This window comes from Alnus glutinosa, chromosome 2, assembly GCF_958979055.1.
Source record: "Alnus glutinosa chromosome 2, dhAlnGlut1.1, whole genome shotgun sequence".
In the NCBI taxonomy this organism is placed as follows: domain Eukaryota; kingdom Viridiplantae; phylum Streptophyta; class Magnoliopsida; order Fagales; family Betulaceae; genus Alnus; species Alnus glutinosa.
Window position 1 is genome coordinate 14,195,043 of NC_084887.1, and position 16,001 is coordinate 14,211,043.

Below are 16,001 nucleotides of genomic sequence, written 5' to 3' on the forward strand. Positions count from 1 at the left end.
GAGATCTTTGATGTGTGGGACATCGATTTCATGGGACCTTTCCCACTCTCCTTCGGCTATCTGTACATTTTGGTTGCAGTGGACTACGTGTCCAAATGGGTAGAGGCTGCTGCCTGCAAGACCAACGACCACAAAGTTGTGGTCCAGTTTTTAAAAGACACTATATTTGCTCGTTTTGGTACTCCTCGAGCAATTATTAGTGATGGTGGAAAGCATTTCTGCAACCGGGTCTTCGAGTAGCTGATGAAGAAATATTGCATCACGCACAAGGTTGCCACTCCCTATCACCCTCAGATGAGTGGAGGTTTCAAACAGAGAGATCAAGAGGATTTTAGAGAAGACGGTGAACCCGTCAAGGAAAGATTGGTCTCTCTGGTTGAAGGATGCATTATGGGCGTACCGGACAGCTTTCAAGACACCGATTGGCATGTCACCTTACCGTATAATGTACGGAAAGCATGTCATCTGCCTGTGGAGTTGGAGCACAAAGCCTACTGGGCCATTAAGCAACTGAATTTCGATCTCACAAAGGCTGGCTCACAGAGAAAGCTCCAACTCAATGAATTGGAAGAGCTGAGGAACGATGCTTATGATTGTGCTAGGATGTACAAAGCACGGATGAAGAAGGTTCACGACTAGAACATATTGAGGCGATTTTTTGAGCCCGGTCAGAAAGTCCTTTACAATTCACGTCTGCATCTGTTTCCAGGGAAGCTCCGATCTCGATGGACAGGCCCTTTCATAGTTCGATCAGTGTCTTCTTATGGGGCCATTGAGATTGAGGATCCAAAAAATGGCAGCACGTTCAAGGTGAATGGGCAACGACTGAGCCATTTTTGGAGTTACAGAGCTCGGAGGTTGAGACGACCCTTTTAAGGGATCCGAGTTACTCGGAGTGATTGTCGTCAGTAAAAAATAAATGGACTTCTAAATTTAATAGTGTGTGTGAATAGTGTACAACAAAATATTAAATGCAGAATTTAAAAGAGACTAATATTTTGTTGACGAAGTGGAAACTCAATTAAGAGAAAAATCACTCCGGGGCAGCCAAACCCAGGATATCCACTATTCAGAAGACAAAGCTAGATACAAAGCAGTAATACTCACATACCCCTGATGTAGTGGTCGTACCTTGCTCTCTGACGTGTAACCCAACACGAACGCTTCCCAACCAGGTTCACCTACCTGAAGGGGTCTTCAATGGAATCCTTTACCTTAGGGCCAACCCCTAAGATAGACTTCACAACTGATCAAATCACACACTTGGCAAGGCTTTAGAGGAAATATTACGTCTCTAAGCTGTAGAGAATTCACCACTGAATTCTATGTTGAAAGCATGCCAAGAGCCTCTTATTTATAGGCTTAGAAACACTATTTTGAGTAAAAAACGGATTCTATGGCACGCGCGTCCAGACGGGAGCCAGGGCCGTCCGGACGGGTCAACTTTTTCTTGTCCGGAAAGTAATTCTGGAATTTTCTAAAGGGCTGTCCGGACGGGAAAATATTTCCGTCCGGACGTAGGCCGTCCAGATGCTTCTAGGGTCCGTCCAGATGCTCAAGTTACAGCATTTTTTCTAAGCTTTCCAATGAAGCCAATTTCGTCCCAATCCGATATTTGAGTAAAACGTTATGGCCAAAATACCCGAGGGTGTCCAGACGGCTTAACCGAGCGTCCGGACGATCAACTGCAACTGCCTCTCCAAGATAGCGCTGAAAGCTTCCATAACAAGGCCGCGTCCGGACGGTGTTGCCCTAGTGTCCGGACGGTTGCACTTCGGCTGCACGAAATTACCATAATATGAAGCTTGATCGTCTAGACCATGAAGACTGACGTCCGGACGGTTGAACTTGGTATGCACGTTCTTGCCTTATAGAGGACATCGTCCAGACGGTAGCAACCGTCTTCCCATAACTGTGTCTTGAGGCAAAAACCCTATTTCTTGTCAAACACTGAATGGCGTCCGGACGGTATAACCACGTCGTCCAGACGGATGCGCTGGAACACTGGGCTTTTCTCGAACTCTGAAAAGCGTCCGGACGATTTGCCATTACGCCCGGACGGATGCAATCTTAAGCTGTTTGAAGCTTCTAGACACTGATGGGCGTCCGGACGGAAAGATCTCGTCGTCCGGACGGATGTTGCTGACTGATGAGCGTCCGGATGGAATACCACGTCGTCCAGACGGCTGAGAGGGAACCGAAATAAATCCTTGAAAACTTCACAGAATCTTCTCAAAGAACATAGCTGAAGAGTAAACTCTGGACAAAGCAGCAACATTACATAGAAGTGATTTTGTCTAACAGAATGCAGCCAACACAAAAACTAACAAACTCCCCCTTTGGCCATTCTGTGACAAAAATCACTTGACCGGTTAAAAATACAATCCCGGTCCAAATCAACAATTACTCCCCCTTTTTGTCACAAAGGTACAAAGGGTAAAACAGAGTAATGGGAAAAACCACACAACAATTACTCCCCCTCAATGTCTCAAAAGTGCAAGGGTAAACAGAGTAATAATATCCACAGACAAAAAAACTTTCTAAAATCCAAAGCAATAGGAGAATAGAGAAAAGTCTGCAAGTGGCCCAAAAGAGAGGAACAGAAATCCTCCAAGTATCAAATCCCAAGACCTTTGGAAATTGAGCATCCGACTTCAACAATAGTCAGTTTTCCAAAGGATGCATCTGTCAATCACTGTGCTGGGAGCCGCTGGATGTCTTATTCCTGAAAAACCAATCAGAAATATCTCCAAAAATACCATTAGATCCTGTTAGTTCCAAACATAATGTGGTATTTAAGACGGCTGTCAAATGGATGCCAAAGAGAAATATAAGCAATGCTGCTATTCATAAGGCATAAAATATCAGCCCAGCACACAGACAGAAAAGGATTTTTATGCACAATATCTCAAGAAAAATATCCCAACAAATATTCCAATATTCTAAAAGCACAAAGACTTAAAAGAATAACGGAAGACACAATGAAGATCATGGGATGAGAAGAGATGTGCACAAAATGCCAAAATCTTGGGAGAAATCCACGAGAGAAACACACAAGATGCCATGATAAATCAATAAAAATGCAAAGATGTGTGTATGTCAGAGAAAGAGAAGCAAGTCTTAAACCTATAGAGATCCTGACCGGATGAGCAATTGCTAGGTCAGCATATGGCAAGACTGCTCTCGTTTTGGACATAAGAATAAGTCCGTCCACACACTTCACACTGAAAATCTGAAACTTGAGGAAAATTTTCAGAAAAATAATTTTTTCAAAATCAGTTTCAGAACACGCATGTATAATCCACTGATAATACAATCAGGGAGCATCTCAAAACTAAGTAGAGATATAAAAGAGAGTTGAGAGTTCAATCAGCACAAACATTTTCTTGGATATAGAAAATTCAAATAGACAACTCAACTCATGCAATGCGTGTGTGTGTGTGTGTGAAGACTTAACCCACAAAGTATGACTATCACAGAAATGACAAAGAGCAACCAGATTTTCTAGACAAGAGAGAAAATCTGTGACAAATTAGCCAAAAGTCAAACCTTATAACTTACTAGGGCCTAGCCACCCTCATCTGATACACTCCCCCTGAGATGCAGCACCGAATTGTTTTACTTGTACCATGAAGGACAAAGTAAATTTTGACTTGCACGTAGAGGGCAAGGCATATAGCAAATTCAGCACAAAAGCAGTCAATAGACAATTTAAAGCACAAAATTCATATGAATAACTGCTTAATTCTTATGGTGCTACAATCTAGAGGAAATGCCAGAGTTTTTAGGTTCTAGGTTCAACTAGCATGTGGTCAATTTGGCCATCTTATCAAAAACATCTTCTCTTATCCAAAAATTCCTAGAAACACAAAGTCAGAGAAGGAAAGATGTACTTTTAGGGGAGTTATGGATAGTGCACATTTTTCATCGCATGAGAAAAGAAGCAATCCTACTTTTGCATATACAAGAAAACACTTGGCAAATTATAGTCAGAAACTCTCAAATATATCTAAGCAAAGTAAATTAATACCCAAATAATTTAGATATCATGAGAAAATACATGCAATATATGATATGCCAAAAAAATATCCTGCAAATTCTCCCCAATATTTTTTTTTTAATTAAAAACAAATGCAATATGGAAAGAAAACATCATATGCATGGCAAGATCAAACCTGATGATGTCAATACAGAAAAAAACAATCGCTCGACCTGCTTTTTCCATCTTCCCCAAACAGTACCTGCAATGCTCTCTCAAGAGAATAGGGGGCACAACAAACTAGTTCCTAGATTGCATAGTAAGCACACAAATATAACAAGTAAATGTCCAACCAATCAAACTTGATGCCTTAGGATTAGGAACTGAATCCTAGGCATGAACACCTTCTCTTGCTAGGTGCGTTCGTTCCCCCTCATGGGGTGAATGGTCTTATCACTCTTGACCCATACCTGCTTGACTCGGGGCGGTGGCTTGCAGGTCTTGTCCATGTTGTCCATTCTCCTTAGCATACCTTGCATTAGGCTAAGCAATCCTTCATAGCCATGGCTGCCATTGGGCTTCTGCATCTTTCTATTATAGCGCCTTGATTTGTTCTTCTTTGGTTTGCCACTCTGATTGGTAGGAACAAACCTTTGCAGATGCTGCGGAGCCTGAAGTGCCGTAGGAAGTAGGGTGCCTGATGTAGCTTTTGTTGGCAGCTCCTTCTGAACCTTCGACTTCTGAGCCTGGAGATGTGGACAATTGGGTCGGATGTGACCGGTGATGCCGTAGTGATGGCAGGTAGGCAAGCTTCTTTTGTTTGAATGCTTCTTTGTATTCTCTGCAAAATTATGGTTAGCATTCTTACAAATAACATTGCCCTTACCTTTTATATGTCTCCTATGTGGAGGGACATATTTTGATGAGAAAGAATCATCAACTTCACTTTTCCTCATAGCATCCTGCTTAATCCAAGGCCTGTGGGATTTCAACAAATAACAATTTGGCCTAATATGACCAATTTTCCCACAATTATGACAAGTAGGAACAAACTTACCTTGTGTTCCTGATTCCTTGGGCTTGGGCATCACACAATTATTCAAGAAAGAATTATCCAAACAAGCAGTGTCTACTATCACAGGCTTAATACTAATGGAATCTAATTCGAAATCAGCAACATGTGAAGTAGAAGCACTCAAGTCATCAACAACTAAATCAGGCTTGTTGGAAATATCTGAATGAATACAAAGCATGCTTTTCAAATTATCACTAGAGAATTTTTCCAATTTCTTCTCATGTGAATCAATAATGTCAAATAGCATGGTATTCTCAGATCTCAAAGAGTCAATCAAAGCATGTGATTCAGACAATTGAACAATCAAAGACTCTTTTTCTTGCTTCACCTTTTTAAGCTCTTTATGAAAAATTTAGAATGTTGAGCATTCTTCAATTTATTAAAAACCTTAAAGAGCATAATATCAGAATCCTCACTAGATAACAGAGAAGAATTCATGATAAAAGGTGTAAAAAAAGAAGTCACAAAAGATGAGGATCACACTCAAGAAATAAATCCTAAACAGAGTGTACCTACTCTGATACCAATTGAAAAATAGATGGACTTCTAAATTTAACAGTGTGTGTGAACAGTGTGCAACAAAATATTAAATGCAGAATTTAAAGAAGACAAATATTTTATTGACGAAGTGGAAACTCAATTAAGAGAAAAACCACTCCGGGGCAGCCAAACCCAGGATATCCACTATTCAGAAGACAAAGCTAGATACAAAGCAGTAACACTCACATACCCCTGATGCAGTGGTCGTACCTTGCTCTCTGACGTGTAACCCAACACGAACGCTTCCCGACCAGGTTCACCTACCTGATGGGGTCTTCAATGGAATCCTTTACCTTAGGGCCAACCCCTAAGATAGACTTCACAGCTGATCAATCACACACTTGGCAAGGCTTTAGAGGAAATATCACGTCTCTAACCTGTAGAGAATTCACCACCGAATTCTGTGTTGAAAGCATGCCTAAAGCCTCTTATTTATAGGCTTAGGAAACCCTATTTTGAGTCAAAAACGGATTCTATGGCACGCGCGTCCGGACGGGAGCCAGGGCCGTCCGGACGGGTCAAGTTTTTCTTGTCCGGAAAGTAATTCTGGAATTTTCTAAAGGGCCGTCTGTTGTGCAAATGTCTACCTAAATAAATAGGCAAATACTTGTACGTTTTACTCACAAGTGCACAAGATCAAAACAATAGTATAGCAGGCAAATAAGAGATCATTCCCACGAGGATTGGTATAAATTGTCTTTAAAGAGAAATTCCTAAAAGCGATATGTTGAATAAGACAGGATAAAAGATTGAATTAAAAATATTATGAAGATAAGGTAGGGCTTCGATATCCACCGCTAATCATACTCAAATAAGATTCGCAATATGCACAATACTACAATCATAACATGATGCTTAATGCTTACCAGCCACAAGGGAATGGTATCTTCTCTTAAAGCTTTTGATTTCCCTAAACAACGAGTTAGGCATGATATCTACTCTAACTCTTTTCTTCCTTGAAGGATTTAGCATGGTATCTACTAAGTTGTTCTTCAAGGAAGCATAAATCTATGGAAATCGGTAAACACACTCAGATTGGAATATGGTATCTATTCCAGTTGTCTTTATGTTGATTAATCCAAGAACCTGTGTCGGGGTTCTTCCGTTACTCTATTATGCCCAAGACTCGGTCATCCAAATTGACATAAATAACAAATCCATACCACATGCATATGATGGCCAAACATAAACATGCGAGGAATTCAAGAAACTAGAATTAATCAAGTTAAACATCAATATATAAATTGTAGCAAAGCAAATTGAAAAACTTAAAAAGACATGATTAGGGCTTCAATCGAGCCCTAACTAAAGTATTAGTTACAACTAATATAAACTAAAATTATATACATACAGAAAATAAATAAAGGAAGAAAGAAAATAAAAACTAAAAAGAACCTCCTTCTTGATGTAGCCTTTGATTCTTCCTCAAAACTTGTGTGTGTCTTTCTTCAAAGGCTAGAGGCCTATTTATAGGGATTAGAGAAGCTTTAGAAGCTCTAGAATTCCTATTACAATTCTAAGTAGGTTTTCTAGTCCAAAAAGAATAATTACAAGTCTTCTCATTTTCTGAAATTTCTATCCAAGTAGGAAAAGGATTCCAAAATTCGTACAGATTTGCGGTCTTTTATTGCGGGGTGATTTTGGCATGGAAAACGTCCGAATTAGGAAAAACCTATTTCTAACATATTTATTTCCTTTCTTATTAGCTTTCCAACGCCACTAATTTTGTTGTAATCTGATACTTGAGCCGAAAGATATGATTACATTACTGAGACATGCTCATTCTGGATTCTTTCCAAAGATAACGAATTTTTGCCAACTTCTCTTTCCTTAAATTCAAAATTGATTTGGAGTTTGAATCTATCCAAAAGTGAGTTTTCTGACTTCATTATAATCTTAGAATTTGATCGGTTTTTCTTCTAAAACCTGTAAAATACAAGAAAACACAAAAACAACACAAAACATCAAACTATAACAAAACTAAGAGCTTAACATATGTAAAATTAAGGGGCTTGAATGTATAACATTCAACACTTATCACCGTCCGGATGGGAAAATATTTCCGTCTGGACGTAGGCCGTCCAGACGCTTCTAGGGTCCGTCCGGAAGCTCAAATTACAGCATTTTTTCTAAGCTTTCCAATGAAGCTGATTTCGCCCAATCCGATATTTGAGTAAAAAGTTATGACCAAAATACCCGAGGGTGTCCGGACGGCTTAACCGAGCGTCCGGACGATCAACTGCAACCGCCTCTCCAAGATAGCACTGAAAGCTTCCATAACAAGGCCGCGTCCGGACGGTGTTGCCCTAGCGTCCGGACGGCTGCACAAAATTATCATAATAAGGCTTGGAGCGTTCGGACCTTGAAGGCTAACGTCCGGACGGTTGAACTGGTGCACACAATTTCAATATATGAAGCTTGATCGACCGGACCATGAAGGCTGACATCCAGACGGTTGAACTTGGTATGCACGTTCTTGCCTTATAGAGGACATCGTCCGGACGGTAGCAGCCGTCTTCCCATAACTGTGTCTTGAAGCAGAAACCCTATTTCTTGTCAAACACTGAATGGCGTCCGGACGGTATAACCACGTCGTCCGGACGGATGCGCTGGAACACTGGGATTTTCTCAAACTCTGAAGAGCGTCGGGACGATTTGCCATTACGTCCGGACAGATGCAATCTTGAACTGTTCGAAGCTTCTAGACACTGATGGGCATCCGGACGGATGTTGCTGACTGATGAGCGTCCGGACGGAATACCACGTCGTCCGGACGGCTGAGAGGGAACCGAAACAAATCCTTGAAAACTTCACAGAATCTTCTCGAAGAACATAGCTGAAGAGTAGACTCTGGATAAAGCAGCATCCCTGTGAAAGCAGCAACATTACATAGAAGTGATTTTGTCCAACAGAATGCAGCCAACACAAAAACTAACAGTCAGGATGGAAAGTCTGGCTGAAGACTGAAAAATTAGCGCTTGTGGGAGGCAACCCTCATCATTTTTCCTTATCATTTGATTTTATTTCTTGTGTTTTAGTTGTGATTTTTAGGACAGTGTCTGTAACGCCCCGAATTTGAACCAGCAAATTCGTAAGCAGAAACCTCCGGTTCCCACGTGACGTTACTACATCAGAGATAACCCTCGCAGCGGAATATATTTTTGTTCTTCTAAAGACTTAGGAATCGATAGCATAACACATTAGAGCTGACTGAAATACCTCGATACGTTTATAAAAAGTTACTTAGGTTTATCTTTACACGCCATTTACACACTAGGTGCATTAAAATAAGTGCCACAAACGGCACATATAAAAAAATATACCAAACAAAACATCGTCATAATTATTACAGGCCTTGAAATAAAACACATATAAATATGCCTAGCAATTTCTAAGCTAGCACATATAGCTACAGCAATAGTTTCAAAAACCATTAAAACAGGCATATGAGTCCATGCCTTCGTCTTCCAGATCTGCATCAGCAACTATGTAAATATGACGTCATCATATTTACATAGACAAACAAGTGAGTCATCTATTTTCATATCTAAGTCACCATCAGATCAATAACAGTTCATAAATAGTATAAATGCAAGAGTTGTATGAATATACATCGTAGTAACCATTTAGTTTGTATTTTATGATCATCTTTCTTCAGACCCCTCGTTCTAGGTTATCAAAACCCGTTCACGTCCGTTGCCTCCCACTTAATGTCTTACCTGTTTTTACTGGAATCCTACCGGTCCCAGCATTAGTTATATATTAGAACTTCGGACTCGCACTTTTTAGGGTTCACTGATGAGCTTTACCTCCCCTTTGCTACTACATCAGCTTTGGTTTTTTAACCCCCCAAGTCAACTGATGTACTGGCTATCTTATCAGCCGTTATATTTTATTAGACACAACATGCTATGCATAAACAACCACATGCAATAAGCACTCAACACACAGTCCTAATGAAACATAGAATCATTCCTCAGTAAGTACATCCATACTTACCCTCCTTCGTGTAATTTCTTAGCTCCTTTTCTGTCATAAATAAATATATATATACAAAGAAGACATTATATTCATCAGTCCTTTTTCAAATATTAAAACTGTTTATTTTTACATCCATTCATTCATCGTTTTTAGTCCTTAATATTAAAAGGTGATTACTTAAAGGAATAGGGAAATTAGAGGCATAGTCACTTTGTAGGAATACAATAAATTATAAAATAAATACGGGGGATTAAACCACTCCGTAGTAACGCAATAAATGATAAAATGAATACGGGGGATTTGAACCACTCCGTAGTAACGCAATAAATGATAAAATAAATACGGGGGATTTAAACCACTCCGTAGTAAGGCAATAACCAAGTGAATAAATACGGGGGTTCTTAAACCAACGCCGTAGTAACGAAATAAATAAACAAGTAATAAAATCGAATAATAAGAAGGAAGTGTCAAGATTTACTTACCAATTTGATTTGGACAGAAAAATGACTTCAAGAACACCAAAGTGGTGGTGTGGTAGATGGAGAGAAAAGGGAGAGAAAACCAAAGCACAAAGCTTTCAAGAGAGTTGTCTAGGATTTGTGTGGAAAACAAGGAGCCTTGCATGCTTATTTATAGGAGAATGAATGGTTAGGATCAAGTAGATAGGTTTTGATCCAATGGATGAGAATTGGTGCATCCAATGCAAGTGAGTTTCATCATCACTAAGGTAGTGCATTTGCATTATCATTAAAGAAAATGAAATTTAAGCCAACCCTTTCTCTCTCATTCATGATGGCTTGGCCACTAGGGAGATAGTGCACAAATTAGGAGAAGTGGGTGATGAGTTGACAATCAAAGGAAGTATTAAGTAATGCTATATGAATTTTCGTCCAAATAGAGACCAGCTTACTCTAGGCAATGTTTTGATGGTCAAAACTACTCCGATCGCTGTGAAATTTTGAGGGTAGATACATGACGTCAAGACGAACACTTTCTCTTTTTGGTTCAACTCAATCCGAGTTCGTTATGACTTAGTTTTGGTCAATCAAAGTTTCTGGTTTACTTTGACAAGTTAAAACAAGATATTGTTTAGACTACTTTCATTTTATGGTTACTCTAGATTCTATCCTAGACATCTATTTATTCTTTCATCATGAGAGGGGGAGGGAATAAAAGTAGTGGAATGTTGCACTAAGTGTTGAATCATTATATCCTCTACTAACATATTTACTCATCTAACACACATTAATTAATGGCATTCTTTAAGGTATAAAAATAGGTCTTTCACATGTTGAGTTGGGTGATGACTCATGTAATCATCATGATCATAGGAAGATAACATGTGATAGATGTGTTGGGTTTGTGGATAGCAATTGGAATGGGTTGGGTTAAGTCCAAAGATGGCCCATTAATGAATAATGTGAATTTCCGTCCAGAACAGGGGTCGTATTTTTGACGGATGTTTTCATGGCCTTAACGATGTCTAAACATCATGAAATTTGGAGGGGAGCTAGAGGACTTCAAGACGAGCGTTTATAATTTTGAATCGACCAAAACGGAGTTTGTTTGACCTTGTTTCCGTTATTCCAAAGTTTAAGGTCTGTTTTGAGTTTTTTTATCAAATTGCAACTATAAACGTTTCTAAAAACAGAGATACATTATTTATTTTCATAAATAATCATAGTTATCCTTTTGCCTTATTAAAAGTGTTTTAAAATTAATTTAAACCATTTATAATTTATGTCTTAAAATCTGGGGCGCTACATTCTTCCCCTCTTAATGGAATTTCGTCCCCGAAATTCGTAAACTATGCTTCGCATAAAGTTTACCTAATGGAAGTTTTAGATCTCAAATTCTTAAGTCTAGCGTCACAGATTTTTATGTGAAGCATCTAATTATTAGACATGAAAAATAACCAAGTATATCGCACCGTGTGATAATTATCAAATATAATATTTTAAGCTCATTATAACAAGAAGTATAATAGATCAAACAAATGTGTAGCTTGAAGAAGGAAAAATATTCATTTCTCATTATAGGAAAATTTCTTGTACAACATTTCTCTTTTGTGATGATGTTTTCTGATAATCATGGTGGAAAGCTTGCCAAATGAGAACATGGAAGCCTCGAAGGTGAGGAAGGTGGGGAAGGTGAAGAAAGCAAAGAAGTCAAGGCAAGCAATCAGGAAAGGATATGAGCGCGGTACTCATATCGTAGTGCTCTCTCTCTTCTGTCATAGATCGCCATCACCGGATTGAGAGTAGATGCCAGAAAATTTTATGGTGATGCGAAGGAAGAGAAAGATACTTCATCTCAGAAGCATGATCAAGGATAATCTTGCTTCTGGATGACATGATCAAGAATAATCTTGCTTCTGTGTTTATGAATCTGTTTGTGATGCTGCATTTTTCTAACTATAGGTTTGGAAATTTGGTTATCGAACTACATCTTCTTTCGTAGGAGGCGATGATAAGTTCAGACTAGAAGGAAAATTTGGCTCTCAAAGTGTGAAGGGTTGAGAGCTCAAGGGTGTGCTTTGCAAGAGAGAAGACGAGTGAATTTATAGAGGAGATTTGAGAGGGAACGGTGCAAGTGGTGCCGACAGTGGATCGTAATATCTCCATCCCTTTCTCGGAATGCTCATCCAGCTCTATCTCGAGATGCTCTTCCAGCTCTGCAAGGTGCGAAAGGTGCGGCGAGAAATCCGGAAAAGTCATTGGGTGAATTCGGAATTCGAGAAGGTGAAAAGGGTGAAAGCCGAAAGGAAAGAGGGTTCGCGATTCGAGAGTTGTCCACTAGTGGTAGTGGCAGCTGCGCTCCGAATGACGTTGATTAGACTGCGTCTCATTCACTGATTAAGTTCTCTTTTCTTCCTTCAGATCTTTCGAATAACCGCTTCATTTCTTTCTTTTCTCCATCAGATCCTTTGAGGAGTATCATCATTTTCTTAGTTTTCCAAAAAAATGGCTTCTTCATCCTCTCAAAATAATTTTGATCTAAATACTGCGCCTGTAGTACCAGAAATTTGGCGTCCATTGTTCTTGTCTCAGAGAGGTCCTCTTCTGACTAATGACTCTGTGATGCTGAGTGATGCAGTAGCTGCATCCGTAGCTCAAGGCATCATGACTCCCCGAGATGAAAAGTTGTTGGCGGATAGGACTGATGCTCAAGCCATCAATGACTCTTTGGCTTTCAGTATTCAGGGCGCTTCCTCTGTTGCAAATATGGCTCGGCGTTTGCAAGTTCGAGGAAATGAAATTCAAGCACTGAAAGCTCAAATTTCGACTTTGCAGCGAATGTATATGGACTTTAGGCGAAGGAATCGGGTTCTACAGCAAGAGAATAAAAAGCTGAAGAAGGTGGTAGATTCGTATGAGAAAGACTTGGGAAAGAGGTATGCTGACTTGGAGCAGAACACCAATCGCCTCCGAGAACAACATAGGGATCTCTTGCTCGCAGTCCAAAACCTTAGGGTTTTCCGCCCAGAGGCTTAGCCAGGTATTCTATTTGATCTAGAAATTTTTATTTACAAAAATAATAACTAACTGCAGTATTATGAAATACCCGCAGCTATAAGCATACCGAATTCTCCGGGAATGGTGCGGATGAGGTCCTATTTGCGAGTCTATTGTTTTCTTTGAATTAAAAGCAGTCAATCTTGTAAGGAAATACTATCTTCACTTGGGTGTTTGGTTTTTATATAGTACTATGATCTATTTATGGGCTCGACATACTGACTATAGTATGTATTCACCGCTACTACTCACAAACTATTTTAAACACAATTACTACTGTAAGAGTTATTTAATTAAAAATTCTACTTCATAAATCACGAAAGTACTAAACGTACCTACTTCAAGGTGGCTCATGAGAATAGGTACGGGTATTTGTTCTTTATCTCTTCTTCTAACTCCCAAGAAGCTTCTTCTACTTCATGGTTCTGCCATAGCACTTTTACCAAAGGTATTGTCTTTGTCCTCAATTGTTGCACCTTCTGATCCAAGATCTGCACTGGCTTCTCTTCATATTTCAAATCCGCTTGAACTTGTAAGGGTTCAAAGTCTATCACGTGTAAGGGGTCGTGCACGTATTTTCGTAGTGTGGAAACGTGAAATACGTCATGTACACCGGCTAGGCTAGAGGGTAATTCAACTCTATAGGCGACCGGACCTACGATCTCTGTCACTAAAAAGGGACCAACATACCTCGGACTTAGCTTTCCCTTCTTTCCAAACCGCATGACTCCTTTCATCGGTGATACCTTCAGGAAAACTTGGTCACCAACTTCGAATTCTAGCTTGCGTCGTCGTGTATCAGCATAACTCTTTTGGCGACTTTGCGCGGCCAGCATCCGCTTTCGAATTAGGGTAATTTTGTCTTTAGTATCCTGGATCATCTCGGGTCCTACTAGCTGTCTTTCCCCAACTTCATCCCAATATAGTGGTGATCTGCATTTCCGTCCATAGAGCGCTTCGTATGGAGCCATTCCAATAGTTGCCTGAAAACTATTGTTATAAGCAAACTCAACTAACGGTAAATATTGAATCCACTTACCTTTAAAATCCATCACGCAAAGTCTCAACATATCTTCCAAAATTTGAATAGTTCTTTCCGATTGGCCATCGGTTTGAGGATGGTATGCCGTGCTAAGAGTTAGCTTTGTCCCCATTGCATCTTGCAAACATTGCCAAAAACGAGAGGTGAATCGTGCATCACGGTCAGATACAATAGAAGCAGGTATTCCATGTAGTCTGACAATCTCTCTTATATATAATTCTGCTAGCTTGGGAACAGAGTCGGTAAATTTGATAGGGATGAAATGAGCACTTTTTGTAAGTCTGTCAATAACAACCCAAATAGCATCATGCCCATTGAGTGTTTTTGGCAAACCTACAACAAAGTCCATTGCAATTTGATCCCATTTCCATTCTGGCACGTTGAGAGGTTGGAGTGGACCCGCTGGTCTTTGGTGTTCTGCTTTCACTTGCTGACAAGTGGGGCATTGCGCCACATATTCTGCGATATCACGCTTCATTCCCTGCCACCAAAATCCCTTTTTCAAATCCTGGTACATTTTCGTGCTTCCCGGATGTATGGTGTACCTAGTCTTATGTGCTTCGTTGAGTATGTCTCTTCTCAATTCTGCATCATTGGGTATAACAGCTCTGGCATCACCTGTTCTTAAAAGGTCATCTTCTGTGAAATAGAAACCTGGAGCTTTACCCTGGCTCGTCTTTTCCATCAGTTGTTGCAACCCTAGGTCGTTCTCCTGAGCAATCTTAATTCTGTCAGCAGTTAACGGTCGGATAATAAGAGCTGCTAGGTTGGCATCCTTTACTCTTGGTGCCACATCCAGCTGGATCATTCCCAATTGCTTGGCGAGTTGATTAGGGGTAGGCGGTGAGTTTGTTGATACACCCAGCGATTTCCTACTCAAAGCGTCTGCGACTACATTTGCTTTCCCTGGATGGTATAGAATATAGCAGTCGTAGTCTTTTAACAATTCTAACCACCTACGCTGCCTCATATTCAATTCTTTTTGAGAGAAGATATATTTTAGACTTTGATGATCAGTATAAATTTCTACCTTCTCACCAAAAAGATAATGTCTCCAAATTTTTAAAGCATAAACTACAGCAGCTAGTTCAAGGTCATGAGTAGGATAGTTCCTCTCGTGGTCCTTTAATTGTCTAGAGGCGTAAGCTATAACTTTATCTTGTTGCATGAGTACGCACCCTAGTCCTTTAAGAGAGGCATCACTAAAAACTACAAATTTCTCAGACTCTCTTGGCAGTACAAGGACAGGTGCAGTTACTAACCTCTTTTTCAGCTCTTGAAAGCTTGCCTCGCACTTATCGTTCCATTGGAAATGAGCATTCTTTTTGGTGAGGGCAGTCAAAGGGCCAGAAAGATTGGAAAAACCTTCTACAAATCTTCGGTAGTAACCTGCCAATCCGAGAAAGCTGCGGATTTCATGGACGTTGGTTGGCCGTTCCCAGTTGACGACAGCCTCAATTTTGCTAGGGTCAACCGCTATTCCGTCTTTTGAGATAACGTGCCCTAAGAATGAAACTTTCTCCATCCAAAATTCGCACTTCTTGAGTTTGGCAAAAAACTGCCTTTCCCTTAGAACATTTAGTACTGTTTTCAAATGCTCCCTGTGCTCTTGATGATTAGTCGAGTAAATTAAAATATCATCAATAAACACAACTACGAACAAATCGAGGTACATATGGAAAACACGATTCATTAGATCCATAAATACTGACGGTGCGTTAGTCACCCCAAAAGGCATGACTCGAAATTCGTAATGTCCATACCTCGTTCGAATCGCTGTCTTTTGCACATCTTCTTCCTTTACCTTAAGTTGATGGTATCCCGATCGAAGGTCGATTTTCGAGAATACCTTGGCTTCCTTCAATTGGT

At 40.0% G+C, this 16,001-nt stretch overlaps 1 long non-coding RNA gene across 1 annotated transcript; it reads right to left on the reverse strand.

Annotated features, from left to right (window-relative positions):
• Window positions 1-8,801: 8,801 nt before the first annotated feature.
• On the reverse strand, window positions 8,802-10,755 carry LOC133861700 (uncharacterized). Its single transcript, XR_009899064.1, has 2 exons — window positions 10,058-10,755; window positions 8,802-9,079 (listed from the first exon to the last, which is right to left on the reverse strand). It is a non-coding gene; the product is annotated as an uncharacterized LOC133861700 (long non-coding RNA).
• Window positions 10,756-16,001: the final 5,246 nt, after the last annotated feature.